We start from the raw sequence: 19,625 nt of genomic DNA, 5'->3' as shown, positions 1-19,625 counted from the left end.
TGTCTCATTTAATGTGATCCTTGCTGAGGCAACACACGTGTCGGCATGATAAACTCCTCCCTTCTTTTGTTTGGGGAAGAAAACTCTTTACATGTGCATGTGGCACATTTATTTATTTTAATTACTTTATAAAGCCTTAGACTTTAATAGGTCATACCTGGTGTCATGTTCACAAAATTTTTTTCCTAGCTTCCGTTACTTTTTCTTGACATGCACATTTGTTTCTTCTGTATATACGTTGAATTTTATGTTTTCTTATTGTGCAAAACATCAAATTTGTTAGTTAACATTTAATGATGCAAGATATTTTTAAACAAGTTTTGCCTTTAAAATGAGGTAGGTACAAAAATCAGCCATTTCAAAAAGAGTTGGGGACAGGTCAGTGTCCCAGCATGCAGTACTGAAGTCAGCCCCACATGTATTATATTCTACATCACCACATGACCACATGCCTCAGCATCAAACCATCTCTGAGCTGCACCGTAAAGAGTCAGAGTGTTTTCATTCTGTGGCTATTTAGTCAAACTATACAAGAAGATTCATGAGAAACCACTGCAGTAATTTGTAATGCCTCTTATTTATCACTCGGCTGCTGTAGAGAGAATTAATCTGGATATTACTTATGAGTATGAGAATCTAACTTTCTGAGTGTGGGCAATAAACAGCAGCCTCTTCAGACAAATGTATCAAACTTGTGGACGTTAATTGCTGTGTAAATCTAACTGGGAGATAAAATTAAACTGATGGATCTCTTCAAAGTAACGAGAGAAACTTGTTCAACTTAACAGACTCTCATTCAGCGCCTCTCCATCCAATCCATTAAACACACACACACACGATATTTCCTGAATATTAACTCTCTGCTTCTTGTGGTTTTGTTGCTGCGATAACTAAAATGTAAAAAAATAAATGCACTTGAGCTGCTGTTGGAAATCATTAATAGTGTTTTTAGTGAGATGTGGTTTGAGTGACAGACATCAGGCTGCAGTTCAGGGAGAGTCCTGCGGAGGTCGCTCTGTACCTGCTGTGGACGTGAGCAGAGCAGCAGAAGGCCACCCACTGAACATGAGCTGCTTCAGATGAAACAACATTAAACTGATGAATCTAATCTGCCTGTCAATGAGGAGCAGACACTGACTGTACAGTATGTGGCCACGTAAGATACAACCATAAATATTAGCATCATTAGAGTTCGTATTTAAATGCATTTGATTCAGTTTCTCCTCTCAGAAATACATTAAAATGAATCATTAAAATATATTAAAATTAAAAATGTGTTGTGAGCAAGTGTGTGCACATATGTTAACCAGTTTATTTCATTTTAAATTGTCATTTTTGTTCCTCTTTTGTTTGTCTTTGCACTTTTTTTTAGATTATGGAGGAGTTAAATAAAGACGAGAGTGAAAAACATGCAAAAATTAAAGGAATCTCAACCACATCTTTTTTTTTCAGTCAGCACTGAGCAGTACAAGTTGTACTTTACTGCATCAATAACTTTAGTTTCTAATTATCTTTAAATTAATATCATTTTCTATTTTATTTTGTATTTTCTTGAAGCGTTTTTTGGGGTTTAGATTCCAGCAGAGAGCTGACAAGATGAGAAGGGAAAGGAAATGGGAATGACACATAACAAAGGAGGCAAACTGGAGATGCAATTTCACCATCAGTGTCCTAAACCTCTTGGCCAATATTCCCTGGTTATAATTGGACTTATTCTATTTCTTTTTTACATTTAAAAGCAGATAAAATGACACTAAAACCACCCACGTAATTCCCGCCTCAGCCAGACTAAATGTCTGAATGAGCAGCTGTGTGACTTACGTACAGTAAATCACACAGTTGTTGTTACTTGCTGTTTCACTGTGTGGCTACAACAAAAGACTCACAGCTGCAGAGCAATGAATCAGAGACGAGACTGGGAGGAAAACTGAGCCTCTGATTCCTTTTCATGGCAGCAGGTGGCGCTATGGTATCTCTGTCTGGGCCCTCCATAGAGACATCAAGTCCCTGCATGAGCCTCAGTGTGTGAGACCCCCAAAACTGGCTCCTGCATCAGGCCAATAATAAATAACACACCAACTGGGGGTTGTTTCAACTGCTATGATTTATTAAAAGTTAGTGCATTAGATCAGGGCAATAATTGAAGTTATGATTAAGGAAATGACAGGATTGGGACCCGTGGACGATAAAAAATGGATGCGTGGATGGACAGACAGACGCACACACACACAGATCTGGTTTGATAAATAATTCACAGTTGGATTAAACCAGATTGAGATACAAGCCGAGCCTTTTTGTAAGTGGGCTTTTAAAAAAAAAAAAGATTTTTCTCATGGGACTGGCTCCAAACCTGCCGCCAGGAAGCTCTGGAGCTGGTGGCATGTTGCTCTGAGGATCATCATTGTCATCATATGCAATCCAGTATTAAGATGGATGCTGCCTGATCCCATCAAGATAATGGGTTTCATGTCTCCTGGCGTTGGGGGGTGGGGGTGGGGGGGGGTGGGGGGGGTGGGGGGGGGGGGGTGGATGGTGGGACAGAGAAGATCTCTGCAGCTGATTTCTTTTGTTTCCTGCCTCATCTCTGCAGGCATGTCGACCCTGTGAGTCCACAGCACATGCTGCCACGCAGGGAAAATTACAGCTCTGCGTAACGCTATGAATACCTCAGAAGTTAAGGCTGTGTCCTCAGGTTGGAGGCAGAGAGGAGATTCTGGGTCTCCAGCCAAGACAAAAGAGAGACACTTTGTTCACAGCAGAAGGGTTGTTCTGTCTCCATAATGGAGAGGAAGAGACAAACACACACAGAGTGATAGTGGGGGAGGTTAAGCCTCAACCTGTCACCGCAGGAGAGGTCATGTTGGATCTGTTTCAGGCTGCGTTCATACCAAACACATCCATGATCTTTGCCTAATGTGTGGCTATGTCTGACTTTGATTTTGCTCTTTGTTCCAACTATGACAAAACAATATAAACTGATAGTGAGGCCGTGTTTTTACAGGATTTGGCTGAAGATTAATTCACTCCATGACGAGTTAAAGTTCAATTTTACTACATAAAATGACAGAAGTATTAGCAGAAGAGTAACTGAACTAAGTAAGTACTCATCATGCAGATTGGGAAGGTACATTTATAATCCCTCAAAATAATCATCAATGCACTGACATGTAAGCAGTATTTTAATGTTGTAGCCAGTCCACAGTAGGTGGTGCAAAAAAGACTCACAGCATCTACAGTATAGTAGTACTGCTGTATATTTTAGGTCATCATGTGTGATTCAGTGCCTGATTAGTATGTGAAAAATTCAATCTGCAAAGTGGCTTGTGACTACAAATATATTTCGTGGAATATTATCTTCTGAAATGTTCCTACATATTTATGAGTAAAGTACAAAGTTGCACAAAATAAAACACTCAAGCGAATGTATCTGAAAATTGTACTCATATAAGTACAGTAAAACTTAAATCTAAACCTCATTTAGGCTACTTATACAGCGCCTTTCATGCAAAATTTCACTACATGGTACTTAACAATACAACAAAGCTACACCAATACAATACCGCAAAAATAAAAGACAATATATGAAAGAATAAAATAGGAAAAAGAAGAGGGCAGATTAAAACATTAAGGTACAGTTTTAAAAGAATAAAAAAAATGTATTAAGATTCAGAGAATGCTAAGATAAACACTTAAGTTTAAAGGTTTCTTTTAAAGGTATTTACAGACTGATGCCTTCAGCTGTCCTGGCTGCTCCAGAGGAGAGGATCACAGACACTAAATGTGGCTTCCCTGCTGTACTTTGTTTTCACCCAGAAACAACTAAAGGCCAGCGTCAGAGGACCTGAGTGATCTAAGGGAGCGTATGTTGAGAGCATGTGTCATGTATTCAGGCGCTAATCCACTGAGTGATTTGAACACCAATAAAATGATCTTAAAATCGACTCTAAGACTAACAGGCAGCCAACGAAGGGACGTTAGGACTTCAGTAAATGTACTGAAGTTTGGATCCAGCTTTGCAATCAAATATTTTTCTTTACCCTGTAAGTATTTCAATATTCTAACACCATTCCCATACAGTATGTGCTGAGTATATATGTTTACTGCAGTAATATCAACTCTCTGAGGTGCAGGTCAGAGATTAAACATGTGCTCACATAGGTTTTGTAGAGCAGCAAAACAGCAGCAAAAAATTAAAAAAAAGCATTATTCAATGCACGTAAAAGTACAAATACCACAGAGTAAACATGGTGCATTAAAATGTCCTGCAATCAAAACTATACTTGAGTAAAGAGTATGAAGAGCTTGAGGCAGTGATTTGGCATTGTACTTCCAGGAAGTTAAAGAGATTCACAAGAGACAAAAACAGAGGCAGAGATGTCCTGGTGTCTCTCTCTCTCAAAACAACTTGCACATCTCCAGTTTGTAAGAAAGGCTTTGTGCTTTGCAGAGGACCCACAGTCCTCTGCAAAGCAGAAGATACGTCACATCGACTGAGTTGCAGACAGCTCACTGACCAACAACAATTAAAAAAAATTAACCAACAACAACAGAGGAAGATAACTATGAATATAAGAATGACCGAGAAATACATATATAATTTTACTAATATGAATATAACACAGCATGTTATATTTTTGTAGGGATGCACTGTAAATTCTGGGCTGATACTGATGTTTAAAATAACAACTTGGCTGATAGCCAATACAGATACTGTTTTGTTGGCATTGTTTCTTTTGTTTTTGTTGTTCTTAAAAAATAAAATAAATAAAATAAATAAATCATGGAACTGTTTAAAACTAATTTAGTCCTTCAATACATTATCTTTGATTGAGCACAAAATCAATCAAACAAATTTATGAAACGAATAAAACATTCTCTCACATGAAAAACATTTTTAAAAATCATTCAAGTGCCTTTTTTACTATAAATAATATCTTATAATTCCCTCTCTAATATCTATTTTATATGGCTGTGAAACTGCTATTTATTTATTTTTTTAAAGTTTTTGTCTTGCAAGACTACATTTGAACACATCATGAGAACGTTACAACTTGCCCTCAGATGATACTCATTTTTACTGAAGATAACTTCAGCACATCATAATGTAACCCTGCAACTAACTAGCTCTCCTCCAAACAATTTCAGCACAGATTTGTTTCTCAAGGAAACAACAGGGTGCATCCTCCGACATGCTGATGGTGACTTTACTGCATCCTGTTAGTCCTGAGCTCTGCTTTAAGCCTGCAACAAACAGCAAAACATCGCCCACTGACACTGGTGAATGTCATCTTATTTGCCAATAGGCCAATGGTGGTCAACAAGGCGAACATCGGCCGATACCAATGTGTGGCCGATAAATTGGAGCATCCCCACTATATACATTGCAAAGTAACAACAGCAGAGCTCTCTGGATGGACCTTTGTCTCTGGCGAGCTTGGCGAGTGCTGTTTTGTTGTATCGCCAAAGTAGCATTAGGTGATAAGTTTTGAGACGAAGTAGTGTGTCCCAATTGTATGCAACAGTACGTACTTTGAAAGAACAGTACATTTGCTATTTGAAACACAGGGTAAACCTGCTCAGTTGCCATGGTCGCGTGACCTGTAATTGTGGTCATGTGACAACAGGCTGTCACATAGCAGGTAGATCATCCATGACAACTACACAAGCTTGATGTCAACTGTTATTTCCAACCTGTTCTCATTCTGAAGTTGGTCGGTGATTTTTGCGTTAGACTTTAACGAGAAGGGAACTGCCCACTGGTCCGACATCCCATTGGTCTGACCATATTAAACCCATTGTTCCAAAGTCCGTTCCGAAATCATCATGATGCCCTGTGGTTAAGGTCTGGTTAGGTTTAGGCACAAAAACCACTTGGTTAGGAAAAGATCATGGTGTGGGTTAAAATGGAAAAGAAAGTGACAAACACATAAGCCGTGAGCCTGCTTCGCCTCAAGCCTTTCCCAGCTGACCCAGAGCCGGTCGCGGCGCACCATCAAGGTAGAAATACGCCCGCCAGGAGCCGTTCAGCACCGTGGACCGTCAGACTAATGGGATGTCGGACCAATGACATGGACCCAACGAGAAAAGCACTCCTTACGCAGTAGTGCTGTGGTGCATTATAAACTGATGCCGCAGCATGGCGTCAGTTTGAAACGCCGCTGGAAAACAGCACAACTTAAGAAGCTGGAAAGTCCCTACAGAGCAGGCACGAGGGGCGGTGGATGGGTCCGACAAACACTGGACTTTCACCCAGGAGCTTGGTGTTTGCTTCCTGTATGAATGTTGACCCAAACCAAGGTGTTTTTTGCACTTGTTGCACCAGAAAATAAATATAAATACGAAGAGTTTTAACAGCGTTGTAAGTCTATTTTGAGAAGCACTGTAGACATGTAATGAGCAGAAACTGTACATCGGTGTCTCAAAATGTCAACAGAAGCACTCAGGATGTGTCATATGTAGACGTCAAAAGTCCACTGAACAAGCAGCGTCATGTGATGAGAACATGTTGCTCTCTCTGAGGTCAAGAGTGAACTGTCAAGCTCCATATTTTGGCTTCAAATGCAAATGAAGTTGTTTCAAGTATTATGTGTGGTATTATTAGTATAACAGCAGATTTTTATTTTAGGAGAAAGACAGTAATTTCTTGAAACCAGTTGATTTTTGTGTCTGCAGTCTGGGTGAAGCCTCATTCGGCCCTGTTGTCCGGCGGCCCCCTCACTCTGACTACCTGCCCATCCAAACCCTGCAGTGTGATTCACCTAAAACAGGAGGCGGGGGGTGTATGGCGGCGGGGGTGAGTGGGCAGGGCACGGAGGGGAGTGGATGTCTCAAGGTCAAATGCAGAGCGGTGAATTGGGGTGGAAGCAAACTAATGAGTTTTTCCGTTCTCTCCCTGCCCCGGACCGCTGGCATCACCTCGCTGTCCTGTCAATCCACCTCACCCCCCCTCCTCCACCACCTCCACCTCCACCACCAACCCATCTTCCTCTTCTCCCCCTCCCATCCTTCTCTCTTCCCACCTTCACCGCAGAGAAAAAAAAACAGGAAAAAAACTGTTTATTTCTGAACAGGCTTCTTAATCTATTTGGACTGGGCGTAATAGGACATTTGCATGGCGAGCACAGCGAGGTGTCAGCGATAACCACGGGGTTGTGACATCCCCTCCGAAATATGCTGAGCTTTCGCTAACCTCTCATCAAACACGCTGATCTTTATGGACTGTATCATATTGTGCCGTAATGTGCTTTATTGTCCACAGAATAAGCTTTTCTTTAAGGTAATTGGAAAGCGGGAAATGGCCGCTATCGGCGGACTTTTTAAATACATTATTCCTGAAATGTGGCTTGTGTAATGACCCTGTCGGTGTAAAACGTGAGATTTATCTTGGCAGCAGAAATTGATCCATTTCACCTTTGTCTAATGGAAATTTTTATCAAGGATTATCTGTTTATGTAAATGAGCGTGGCCCCTGGAACGGAGGGGATAAAAAAGTCTGGAGGGGGGAGCAGTTAATCTAGGGCCTCTTTATGTGTCAGTCTGGACATAATGCATACAGGATTCATCTCTGTGGGGGTGGTGTGTGTGTGTGTGTGTGTGTGTGTGTGTGTGTGTGTACCTCCATCTCTGTGAGAACCAGGTTGACTTGTACACCTTCACAATGAAGACATTTTTTCTCAAAGAGGATCTTTCTGATGGTCCAAAGTTCGTCACACGACTGTTTCAGGGTTATTTATTATAATATAGTGCTGACGTTGTGTTGATGTTTAAACAGCCCTTTAAACTGAGACTTGGAACATTGTCATCTCTTGGAAAACAAGATATAATTCTGCACAAGTATGTCTAAAAAACACCAACCAACAGTGGCAATTTGAAGGGATTTTGTACCTCTGCTTCTTCAAATCAATCAGCAACTAATATCCCATTGGTTCTTCCTTTACATGGACTGCTCACAGTTTTATCCACCAACCTTACAACCTGTTAAAAGCTACTACTGCGTGTGTGTGTGTTTGTGTGTGAAAGTCTTCATACTCACGAATCAACAAGTCCTCGTGACCACCATGTGAGCTTTTTCCTGATCTGGTGCCCCTGCTGGATGAAGACAAACAAAAATGTAAAATGTAGGTAAGATAAGGAAAAACTTGTGTTTCTAACCAGTACAGTGGTAACTTTCTGGTTGTGGTAAGGTCAAGAAAGAAAAAAGATTCCTGCACACTGTTGCCAAACTTGCAAAATATTTAATGGGACAAGGCAGCTACATTTCGGTCATTACAACCTTCGTCAGGCAGAGTTTTTGTTGTGGTAAGGTAAATAAAACAATTTGGTTAAGTAGGGATCACCTTTCTAAGTTTAAAAGAAACCAACGTTGACTTTTAGGAGGAATCAAAACACAAACCTTGACTGAAGTCACACACATAGTACAAGACACTGTACATAAAAACCTCCTCTTTAAGACTTGTAACAGCCCAGAAGTAAATGTTGGCATTGTACATTTCTGCAAACCATAAATATGTTAGATTTGTACACTTCATACATATCATATCAAGGTTTGTAAAGTGAAAGTAGTATGTGAGCTGATTTCATTATCAGGAGGTGGAGAGGATGGTGGGTGGCGTGACACTTGGGTGTGACACTTGCCAAGCTGCAGACCACTGTCTGAGACCAACAAACAACAAAACCAGTTTTGATTTAAGGAGTTGCTGTGTTTCCAGCAGCTTTTTAGGCACCAGACATGGGTGTTTTGTTGTGACCTGTTGCTGTGTTTCAGTGGGGGTAGTCCTCACTGCTTTTCCAGCCAGGACTGTGCCCCCAAAACTGCTTTTTCATAACCATAACCAAGTGTTATGTGCCTAAACCTAATCACACATTAACCACAGTAAAGTTGAACATAATTATGTACAATTTTGGCATATCTGTGGTTTGTAAAAACATACAATGCAAACACCTTTTCTGGCTGTTGGGTTGCTTGTAGTGGCAGTACAACATCTCACAACCTCTGACTTTGCTCCTGTGAAAGAACTCCCAGAGGTCAGTGGCCAAACGGACATAAACCTGCGTTAACTTGTTTATAGCGTTTGAGCAAACAACCAAGCCTGTTGTTTTCTGGTGAGGAGTCACTTGCAAATGGATGTCCCTTTTAGAACATGACACATCACAAAAAAGTCACAGAAGTTGCAAAAACTTATTTCTGTAGTGAGAGACTTCTGGCCTGTGCTACACCAGAGACCTGAAAGGTACCCTGTGGTGTTTATGACCATCAAGTTTTATTTTTGTCTCGTCCATGCCTTCAGCGATGTACCCCGTCAACGGTTTCATATTATTCCATTGATCAACAGTTTGGCTGTAGATTTTCACAAAACATAGAACTGTGCCAGCAAAGGCACGACAGTCACATGTAGTGTATATAAACTGGATAGCCTATAAGAAAAAAAGATATCTAAAGATATTTAAATAAAACTGTGAATTACAAATTTAGTTACCATTGGTACTGCACATTATTCAGTGATGGAACTAAATACATTTGCTTAAGCACTCAACCTGAGAACAGTTTTGAGCTACTTGTACTTATCTTTGCTACTTCTATTCTACGCTACTTTTTACTTTCGCTCCCCTACATTTTGTTTGTAGCGTTAGTTACTTTGAAGATTCAGATTACCAAAAAAAAAAAAAGATTATGTAGTAATACATTATGATGTATAAAAGAAATAATAATACATTTAATCTATGTAGCACCTTACTCTAAAATAGGACACATTTTAAAATATAGAGAAAATGAAATGAACTAAGACCCAAACACTGTGCACAAAATAAAAATAAAAAAAAATAAAATAAAAAAGGGAAGAGGAAATAAATTAGAAAAAAAATAATCAATAAATACAAAAGAAAAAAATCAAGTGGTACTGGGGGTGTTGTACCTTTATAGTCGTATAGACACATCCCCCACACATATACTCGACATGCCCGCTGCACCATTGTTTGCATGCAAATCATTCATAAGGTGAATTTCTGAGGGGCCTCTGGAGCTTTCAGTCCATTATGGTGCTTCCTCTTAGAATTAAGTCCCTTAGATCACGAAGTGATTTATCAGTGGCTGCCATACATTTAAGAAGCTGCTCTCATTTCAAATAAGTGGGTTTTTAAGTGATTAAAACGACGAGACAGAGTTTGCAGCCCTGATCTCCTCAGGAGGGTCGTTCCTAAGTCTAGGTGCTTTGACTGCAAAGGCTCTATGTGTCACCTCTGTGAATTAATCTGGACCTGGGAACGACGAGGAGACGCACATCTGAAGATCTCAGGGTGTGAGAGGGGACGCAGGGCGGTAACAGATGAGATAAGTAATTAAAATGAGCTCCACATTAAAGTGATTAATAATATTGTATTTATTGTTCTGAAAGTGGCGTTTCTGCAGAATATGTACTTTTACTTTTGGTACATCAAGTTTATTTTGATGTTATTACTTTTCTACTTTTACTTAGTGATGTTGTTTTGAATGCAGGACTTGTACTTGTGTCAGAACAAGTAATGTTTTCAATCCTAAACTAAGTCTTGCTACAGACGCTTATTTACAGTACAAAATAAAAATGGTTTCAGATGTTTGGCTCTGCTATTAAAGGTGTATTTCACAGAGATATGAGGGCATGTCAGTCAAATATTAGTGTCGTGTCTGAATGTCCACATCAAAGCGTGCACTCAGCTGGTGTTAGTGTTATTTCTGGCCCCATAATGTCTATTCATCACACAGGCTCTTAGCATATTTCCATATCATAAAACTTTTCGCAGACAGCTCCGTTATGTGCGGCATTATGCGGTAACTCAGACGTTTGGACGTGTCAGCTGCAGAATAGATGGCACATTTTGGATCACCGACTGCGCAGCATGAAAAATGAATGAATGGCGTGGAAGCTGTGTGTAGTGGCGGTGTGCTATAGTCACTTAGAAGTGGGGCTGTAAAGATTGACAAGGCCCCCCTCGCTTGTGTTTTCATTGCAGCCGACGCTTTTGATGTTTTATGGGAGAGGCCTCGCCTTGTTGCCGGAGTCTTTGCCGTGACAGCAGTGCGACGGTCTTGAAATACAGCTGGTGGGGGGGATTCTCCACGGAGGGCAGCAAATGGTGCTTCACCGGGAGCCAGCGGCCCCCCGGTGGCCCCCGCTGTCATCTGCCATCCTGACAGGCAGACAGAGAGGGAGATAGAGAGGGGAGAGTCAGCCGGGCTAAGTGACAGACACGCCAATGTGACCCAATCCACCAGAGGGAAGGCTTCATCACTGTCTTAAACGGCCTGATGTTCTCAGAGGCCAGAGACTGAGAAGACCGGGTCTGAGCCCAGGCTAACCTCAGCCCGCGGCCCTCTCCCCCCCGGCTGATCAAACAGAGGCCGTGATGCATCACAGCGGCCAGAGTTCAGCTACGGCAGGCTGAGGGCAGGGAGCAGACAAACAGAGAGACACTGTGATACAGGGGATGATGTATGGCATCAAGCATAATGCTGCTGAACAGGCACTGCACTCAAAGGTCTTCTGGCTACAGCGAAAACATTTACTATCACACACTGAAGAATCCCCTGGCTTCAAACAGTAAATTCAACCACTTCACAACCTGGATGTGTTTTTCTAAGATTTGTCCTTTAACCATATCACATAGAATAATAATTTGAAAGGAAAAAAGAAAAAGTGAAAACACCGGAAACATCTGTACCAACACATTCTCACTCTGACCTCGTCACATACTAACATTTGGTCATGGACTTTTAACGTCCAGACAGGACGTCCAAGGTACCCTGGGTGCTTTGGTTGTTAACGTTCTTGGATGCCGTGTCAACTTCAGCCTGTTATGTGCATTGTCTTTTCAAAATACACTTCCGTTTTCATAGGAAATGTACAATTTGCATACAGTCTCTTTCAAAATAAACACACTACGTCAGTACAGCGCTGCAAACTGACATTCTTTTTTCTGTAACTAACAGGGTGTAGGAAAAAAAAACAGGGTTTGGCTTCAGAATCTTACGGGATGCGAAAACCGCTCTCGATGTTTGTTGGACCCATCCACCACCCTTACCACCCAGCCTACTCAGACTTCTGCTGCCTTAACTTAAGTTCTTCTCCCGCTGCATTTCCCCCTGACGCTGGCGACCGGCCGACGTTAAAGGACAGCTTTTTTGTCAGTGTCTGACACGTCACTGCCCAAGCACCTGATTTCGATGACTTCCGAGTTACCTGTACAGTTGTCTGATGCAGTAAAAACACTCCTTGTGCATACAGCCACAGTACATAGGGAAAGTTGAACCACGTGGTAGCTCTGCAAAATCATGGTTATACTATAAGATCTGGACACCTGACACCAAGATGACACCTATTCTGTCCAATGAGACTCGCTCGCCTGGTGCATGTGCCAAAAAAATTTCCAGCCTCTGTGTTTACAGACCAACTTATATGCACGGTAGTGTTTCTCCTACTGGGCCCACCTTGGAGCTCCTGCTTGGCTCATGGACTTTACATTATCATCGTCAAAAAATTTCAAATCGCTCTTCTCCGTCTGAGAATGTTTTGCAGATATAAAACCTCCACGGATCAAAATTTCATAGTAAAAAGAGTTATAACTGACCTTGTTTGCAGTTACAGATGTCTGTTTTATGAAGGTGGTCTATGGAGAAGTGCTCTTTTGGCCACAAAGGATTTTTTTTGCTACAATACTGAGCAGTCACTGGAGTAATTGGAAGCAAAGCACTGTGGATACTGTGCTCCAAGTTAGGACTCCATTCATGCCAACAAAAGTCGCTCCGTAGGTGCATATGCAAGAAGAGAAGAGTGTTTCTCTTTCACTATAAAGCTGGTTCTTCTGTGTTTTAAGTCATTGCTGCCTCCATTTCCTACGCATCGGTTATATTTCCATTCAATTGCCAAGTGAATTTCAAGTGTACTTTTGAAATGGCGCAAAAAAGAAATGCAAATTAGGCGCGTATCTATCAGCTGGTTTGAAGTAAATTAACTAGGCTATGCAAAGTGTTGTTTTGTCAGAAGTTGGCTGCATAGGCTACGCTCTATGCAAGGCTGCAATCAAACACTATGGGAGAAGTAGAGATTGCTAACTGGCAGCTAGTATTAACCATGTTTCTTGCTGTCTGGAGACAGAGACAAAATATGTCTTTATTATAATATCCTGGACGAAGCAAACAGCGGAAACAGCTGCTCACTTGCTCTTCTTAAATGTTAACTATGTCAGAATTGATTCAACATCAAGTCTTCTTCGACAAAGGCAAAAACTACCTCAAGAGAATGTGAAAACTTTTTTGCACAGTTGAGGAAGCTTTATCAGATTTTGTTGTTTCCATAAAACCTTTCTGATGCAATAATTAAAAATGTGCATAAAAATAAGTTTCTAGTTTCAGTAGTTCAGCGTTTCTATATATGATTCTCTGCACCCTGATCCCTTCAGGTGAGCACCTGACAGGTAAAACTCCACCTGTGTCAGTATGTCTTAACGTCTCCAGTCCTGATCCATCACGGTGATCCACCGCTGGGACGTATGTGAGATGTTCTGCCTCTTTAATTGCAGTAAAGTGCTTTTCCAGTCGGTTCAGTCAGTGTATCTGTCCCTGAGAGACACAAGTGGAGACCATTTCATCCTCCCGTCTGGCACTTGTGGGAGTTTTAACTTCTGAAAGAACTCACAGTACCGAGGTCAGCCGTCAACTCCAGCATCTCACCGAGGTCCCCAGACCAGAACCAAAGCACCTACAAGGCCAGTGAGCCTTCAAACACTTCCCATCCCCTCCATCCATGACTCCTGGTACACTGGGACCTATATGTAATTAAAAGGGGGCTTTAAATTGCCCCCAAGCATTAAAAATGGATCCTGTTGGCAGCAAATGGAGCATCTCCCTGCTCATCTGTCGCCATCTTGTCCAGTCCTTGAGGGCTGCAGGCCTAGACAGATGCTCCTCCAGGAGGCGAGGGAGGTTTGTTAGTGCCTCAGGAGGAAGTGGATGTCTGTGACCGGCTGGAGCCTTTTTGGAGGATCCTTGAAGGTATTAAGTCAGAATATTATTGCTGAAAGATCAAACAGCAGTCCAACAACAGCAGGCTGGTAGCCAACTCAAACTGCATTTTAAAAAGTATTTGTTTTAATTTAAGCAGGTAGTCCTATGACAGGGTTTTGGATTGGAGATCTGCTGTCAGGAGGTAACTTCAAGACAGTTTTAAACGATGTACAGTGATACTAAATTTATGAAAAGTCGAATTTCTAAATAATACAACAAGCTCAGCTCAGTACATTCAGGTTTTGCTTCTACACTGTTACTTGTTGTGGTATGATTAGTAGCTTATTGTCTCAGTTAAGTCAATGTCAGCTAACTTAACATGGATGTTGTATAACTTAATTACTGAGACAGTTTGGTGACTTTAATGGTTCTTCTTTACTTGTTCCACTTCTATGGTATACCTTTCAGTGTGTCAAAGATAAACATGCCCAGTAATGAATCTTGGAAATCCCACTATGTTGTGATGGCCACAGCAACTGCAGTTATGCAAAAGCAACACATTCTTTACAGGAGAGAATGTAAAAGACTAGGTTAGAGAAGTGCCAGTATAAAAACCGAAGTACCCCTGGGGCGTCGGCGGCTTAGTGGTAGAGCAGGCGCCCCATGTACAAGGCTGTTGCCGCAGCGGCCCGGGTTCGACTCCAGCCTGTGGCCCTTTGCTGCATGTCTCTCCCTCTCTCTCTCTCCCCCTTTCACACTTCACTATCCTATCAATTAAAGGCAAAAATGCCCATAAAAATATCTTTAAAAAAAACAAAACAACAAAAAAAACCCAACCAAAGCACCCCTACAAACTTGCATTAACACCCTACTGTGGCCCCAGGCCCCGTCCATAGGGCCCTTTAACTTTAAATGTTTAAGTATGTTTTGTGGTCCCACTTGGTTGACATTTACAAACAGTTGTTCGTTACTTCCAACGGAGGAAACCCCTAAATCTACGGATGAAGATGCATGTTGGTTTACTTGATTTAAAAAAAAATTATCTATTCATTTTTATGGCAGTTTGGACTTTATGTCTTAGATTTTACATAATGTATTATCTGTCTCTTCTATTTCCTATTTTCTTTTGCCCTGTCTTATATTGTAATTACTGTTTGGAAAGGTGATATATAAATGATATTTGCTTTGTTAGATGTGATTTTTACCTCCGCTAAGGAGGTTATGTTTCTGGTTTGGTTAATTTGTCAGCAGGATTATAGAAAAACTACCTGGTGGAGGGGTGTAGCACGGACCAAGGAAGACCCCCTTCAATTTTGGAATAGAAAACTATGTTTTACTTTTGTTAATGCTGTGAAATATAGAGTGTTAGGCCTTGGCAGAGGTCTGCACTTTTAGTTCCAACTGTTTTTATGTTCTCCTTTTAATGATCTATTTTAACCTTTTTTCTTTTCTTTTTTGTTTTTATATATGTAATTCCTTCTTATCCTATATGCATGTGTGGATCTGCACAATGTCACCAATTACCACAAGGAGATGGAAAGGAACCACAAATAGATACAAAACAACCAACACAGTCATAAAATGACCTCAAAGGAGACACAAAACCACAAAAAGATGAATATTGACTATGAAGAGATGCAAAATAACAATGTAGGGCCTAGTGTCTCATAATCTGCCCATGCTTACATGTTTTTATTTTACATCTTTTGTCATGATCTTCTTTTTGCAATTTTATTTGAAGCACACTGAGTTTACATCCGTTGTATGAAATAAATTTGACTTGATTGTTAGATAAAGCAACTTCAGCAGGATCTTTTACAATGCTATGAACCTGTTTGTTAAAATGCACAAGAGCTTTGAGGAGTTAGATGATCTTTATACTTAAACCACAGGGAACCCCAAAAGGTTCCCTGAGGAACACCATCACAATGACTTATTTCAGCTTCTGTAAAGTTTTACCTAAAGGCAGTCTTTTTCTGTTGTGGAACTCAAAGGTGCTCACCAATGGAAACACACAAGTGTTGACCCTTCACTTTCTACAGTGTGTCTTCATGGATCAACATCAGCCACAAACAGAAAGCCACCGAAAGAATTGCGTTCCCTCTCCACCAATGAGGAGCAGCTGTTTGTGTACTCGTTGCGGGAAGGCTAACCATATGAGCCCTGGCGTTTTCCCTCCACACTTATTACATTACCATGAGCTTAGTGGTGAGGGCACCGCTGCATCATAGACACGGCTATTACTTTGAGTGTATGCGGGGTGTCTGACGCTGTGTGTGTGTGTGAGGAGGAGGAGGAGGCCCCTGACTCCTTGGCAACCCCCCCTTCCCCCCTCCACCTCCTTCCTCACACACACACACACTCTCTCTCTCGCCAACCTCTTGCACCCGGTGTCAGAGCCTTCTCCTGTCAGTAATTTGTTGCTAATCAGCTGTCAGCTCGGAAGCGATGATGAGGTGATCATCGTGGGCGGTGGAAGGTAATGGCCTTAAAAGTCACAGAGTCAATGTCAATGGGATCACTCGGATTCAATCAGGGGCGGCCCGATGAAGGATGGCGCCCGCTGACATTACCACTCATTTTGAGCCCAAGCATCTGGGCCCTAGTAAATAACCATCAGTGGGTGGGTCCGGGGGACAGGTCATTAGCCCTGAGAAAAATAAATATCTCCTCTCTCGTGAAGGCTGCAAGTCATTTAGCACAGACTAGGAAATTTCACCCTAGATTAAGTATGATGAGCCAATATCAGTCAGAGGAGAGGCCATACTGAGCGGGGGGCCCTGATGAGACGCGGGGAAAATTTATACGCAGGCTTCAGCAAATGTAATATGATTTTAAAGGCGAGGAAGTGTGTTGGCGCAGGGCTGGAAGGAGGGACAGGACCACTTGAAACTGTTTGAATGATGGGGTTTTTAAAGGCTGATGTCTTCGGATTGAAGCTGCTGATTGCCGATACTTTCTGCTGATATTCTACATTTTCAAATTTGCCCAATTTAGTGGCAGATATTGAAATTTATAGTTTCCTGTAGATTTACATTCTTGCCAGGGTGGGAAAACATCCTGAACGCCAACTCTGGCACACATTTCTAGATGTGTTTAGAAAGAAATTTAGAAAAGAATCAAACAATTTCATCAGGAAATAGACTGAGACTGAAAATTTAAAAGGTTTTAGCTGGAGTAGGGCCTCCATTATTTTAGAGGCAGGAGGAAATGACTGGTTGATATTGAATAAAGTGCCAATATGAACCTCATCTGACCACATTTTAACTTGCTTTTTATTTTATTGTCATTGCAAGAGGAACATGAAAATAAGTTTACAACCCTCTGAGTGCAGTGCACAAAACCAAAGCAAAGAATATACAAAAGGGAAGGTTTAAAAACATAAAAGGAATTGAAAGTTAGTTATATACAGTACATCCTGTGAAGTTCAAGTGTTAAATGTATAAAAATATAAGTGTAAAAATCTGTGTAAGGCCAAAGAAGAAATTCAAAAAAAGAAATTCAAATCTGACAACATGGTTTGCCAATCTTAAAATGAAGTAAAATAAATAATAAAACATCTCTGCTCGCCTTTACGCAGTGTGTGGCCCCTTTATCTCCCTAACAGCCCTGAGAGGTCAAAGGTCAAACACCAGTGACCTTCACAGGAGGAGGGAGAGCAGATACAGGACACATTTTGCTGTTGCTAAGTTGAAAGAGGTGTCTAATTGGCTAATTAATGTTGTGACTGTTACTGTGTTTCACCCTCCGTCCCCACCGCCTGCAGGTCAGGAGCTCACAGCATGGAGCACAGCTTGAAGGAGGTTGCTACGTTCTTACATCACACTCGGACAAAAACCCTCCCACATGATGCCATTGTTACTTGTGGCTGTTTTAAATTATGTGCTATTATTTTTTGTTTTAGTTTAAAGCAGATAGCAGATAGGGGACAGGAAATAAGGGGAGAGAGGACATGCAGCAAAGGTCACTGCCGAGACTCAAACAGAGGCACAGTGAATACATGATCAGTGTCTTGTACTTGTCGGCCTCGCTAAACTTAACTCCAAAATGTAGACATGGTTGTGGAGTTGAAAATTAGATTATTTTCTGGATAAAATAAGTTAAATCTGCTAAACTAATTGCTGTTTTAAAGCTACTACAAACACATTGGACAGCCATACCTGGGACAAAAACCATAGTGTAAGCGAACAACTTGCATTCACAGTCCCCTCAGCCAACAGTCTCTTGCTGCTTTGTCCCAATCCCAAGTTTGTGGGAGGACCACCCATGATGCTGCAGCTCTAAAGCCAGCAGAGTTTCATGAGCAGTCAGGCATACAGTAGATCACACTGTTGAGTTAAAGTTGCACTTTTCTGCTTTGATTCTCTTCTTGGATAAGTTATAAAATACTTTATTGTTCTTGTATCAGGAGAGACTTTAGAGATTTGGTTTGAAGTAGACAAGAGCAGACGGACATGAGGCAACAAACTTTATTAGAAGACTGCAGCATTTAAAAAAAAATGTGATGAAGAGGCACGGAGGGGTGTAGCACCAAATTCTGGGCCCTTTGCGTGAGTAGTCTCTGTGGGCCCCTGCCCTTCCTGTCTTGATCCATGTCTGTCCATGCACCTTTTTAATTTTTCTTTTGTACAAAGTCAGTTTGTTTTATTTCCCTTCACTTTCAGTCTTTCTTTTCTTTTTTGGAACCTTTTTTTTCCATTCTTGACAATGTGCGATGGTGCTCGAGCATAAGCAGTAACTCAATTGGCCCTAGCTGCATTTTAAGAGGAATCCTAGCGCAGGGGTGGACAAAATCATTTTGTGCCTTTAAGGGACAAGAGGGGCCTCAGAGAGCTTCCACTATTTTTTTTTTGATGAGTTTAGTCTTCAGTCAAATTATTCATTCAACCACTATTGATTTAGTTCTGGCATGACTTACTGAGAAATAAAAAACTGCAAACAAACCAAACTTTTAAAGCCAGGCTTTTTGAGGGCCTCCCTCCCAGTAGGGCCCTGGGTAGTCTCTATATACAGACTCCACATTCAGTGAATGTAGAGTCTGTAGGCAAACCCCGGAGATCTTGCCTCTGGAAGAAGAGCGGAAGAGCCCTGGTTTCCGGTTGTAGGCTGTGTGTAGTCCACATGATATTGATCAATCACGTTTGAACCGGCTGCAGTTGTTGCCAGGTTAAACGGTCCGTGCGGTGAACTAACGAGGCGGAACATAATTGGCGTCACTGCAAACTCTGAATCCATCGCAATGGTTCAGCATATTTACTTATATATAAACGGAAGTTGGAAACGGAAATTCGCCTCCTCCGCCCAAATCAAACCGGAATGCCAAAAAATCGGGGGTCTGCCCCCAGAGGCTGTATCGCCGTCTGCCGGAAGTCAGACGCTGAATACAGCCGATGGGTTCCGAGAATGGGCCCTGGGTAATCAGTCCCACTGTCCCCCCCAGGCTTGACGGGCGTGACAAGTGACATAACAGTGTTGGCCTCTAAGCATACATGTTGGTAGCGCTTTATAGACAGTAACAATGGCATAATGTGGCAATAACAATCATTTCGTCCTCTTCTCGGAGGGTAACGACCTCCTGGACCTCATTGTCTTCCTGCGGAAATTTACGGTCACTGTTCTTTTTCTTTGAGTTAGCTGCTAACAGCTAACA

General features: G+C 41.5%; 1 long non-coding RNA gene across 1 annotated transcript in view; it reads right to left on the bottom strand.

Annotated features, from left to right (window-relative positions):
- Window positions 1-8,066: 8,066 nt before the first annotated feature.
- Window positions 8,067-19,625, bottom strand: part of LOC125890499 (uncharacterized) — a 45,008-nt gene continuing 33,449 nt past the window's right edge. Inside the window, exon 3 of the long non-coding RNA XR_007449564.1 lies at window positions 8,067-8,088. This is a non-coding gene — a long non-coding RNA (uncharacterized LOC125890499). The remainder of the gene's footprint in view (window positions 8,089-19,625) is intronic.

This window comes from Epinephelus fuscoguttatus, linkage group LG6 (assembly GCF_011397635.1).
Source record: "Epinephelus fuscoguttatus linkage group LG6, E.fuscoguttatus.final_Chr_v1".
Classification (NCBI taxonomy): domain Eukaryota; kingdom Metazoa; phylum Chordata; class Actinopteri; order Perciformes; family Serranidae; genus Epinephelus; species Epinephelus fuscoguttatus.
This window is presented reverse-complemented; position numbering and strand designations above follow the sequence as displayed.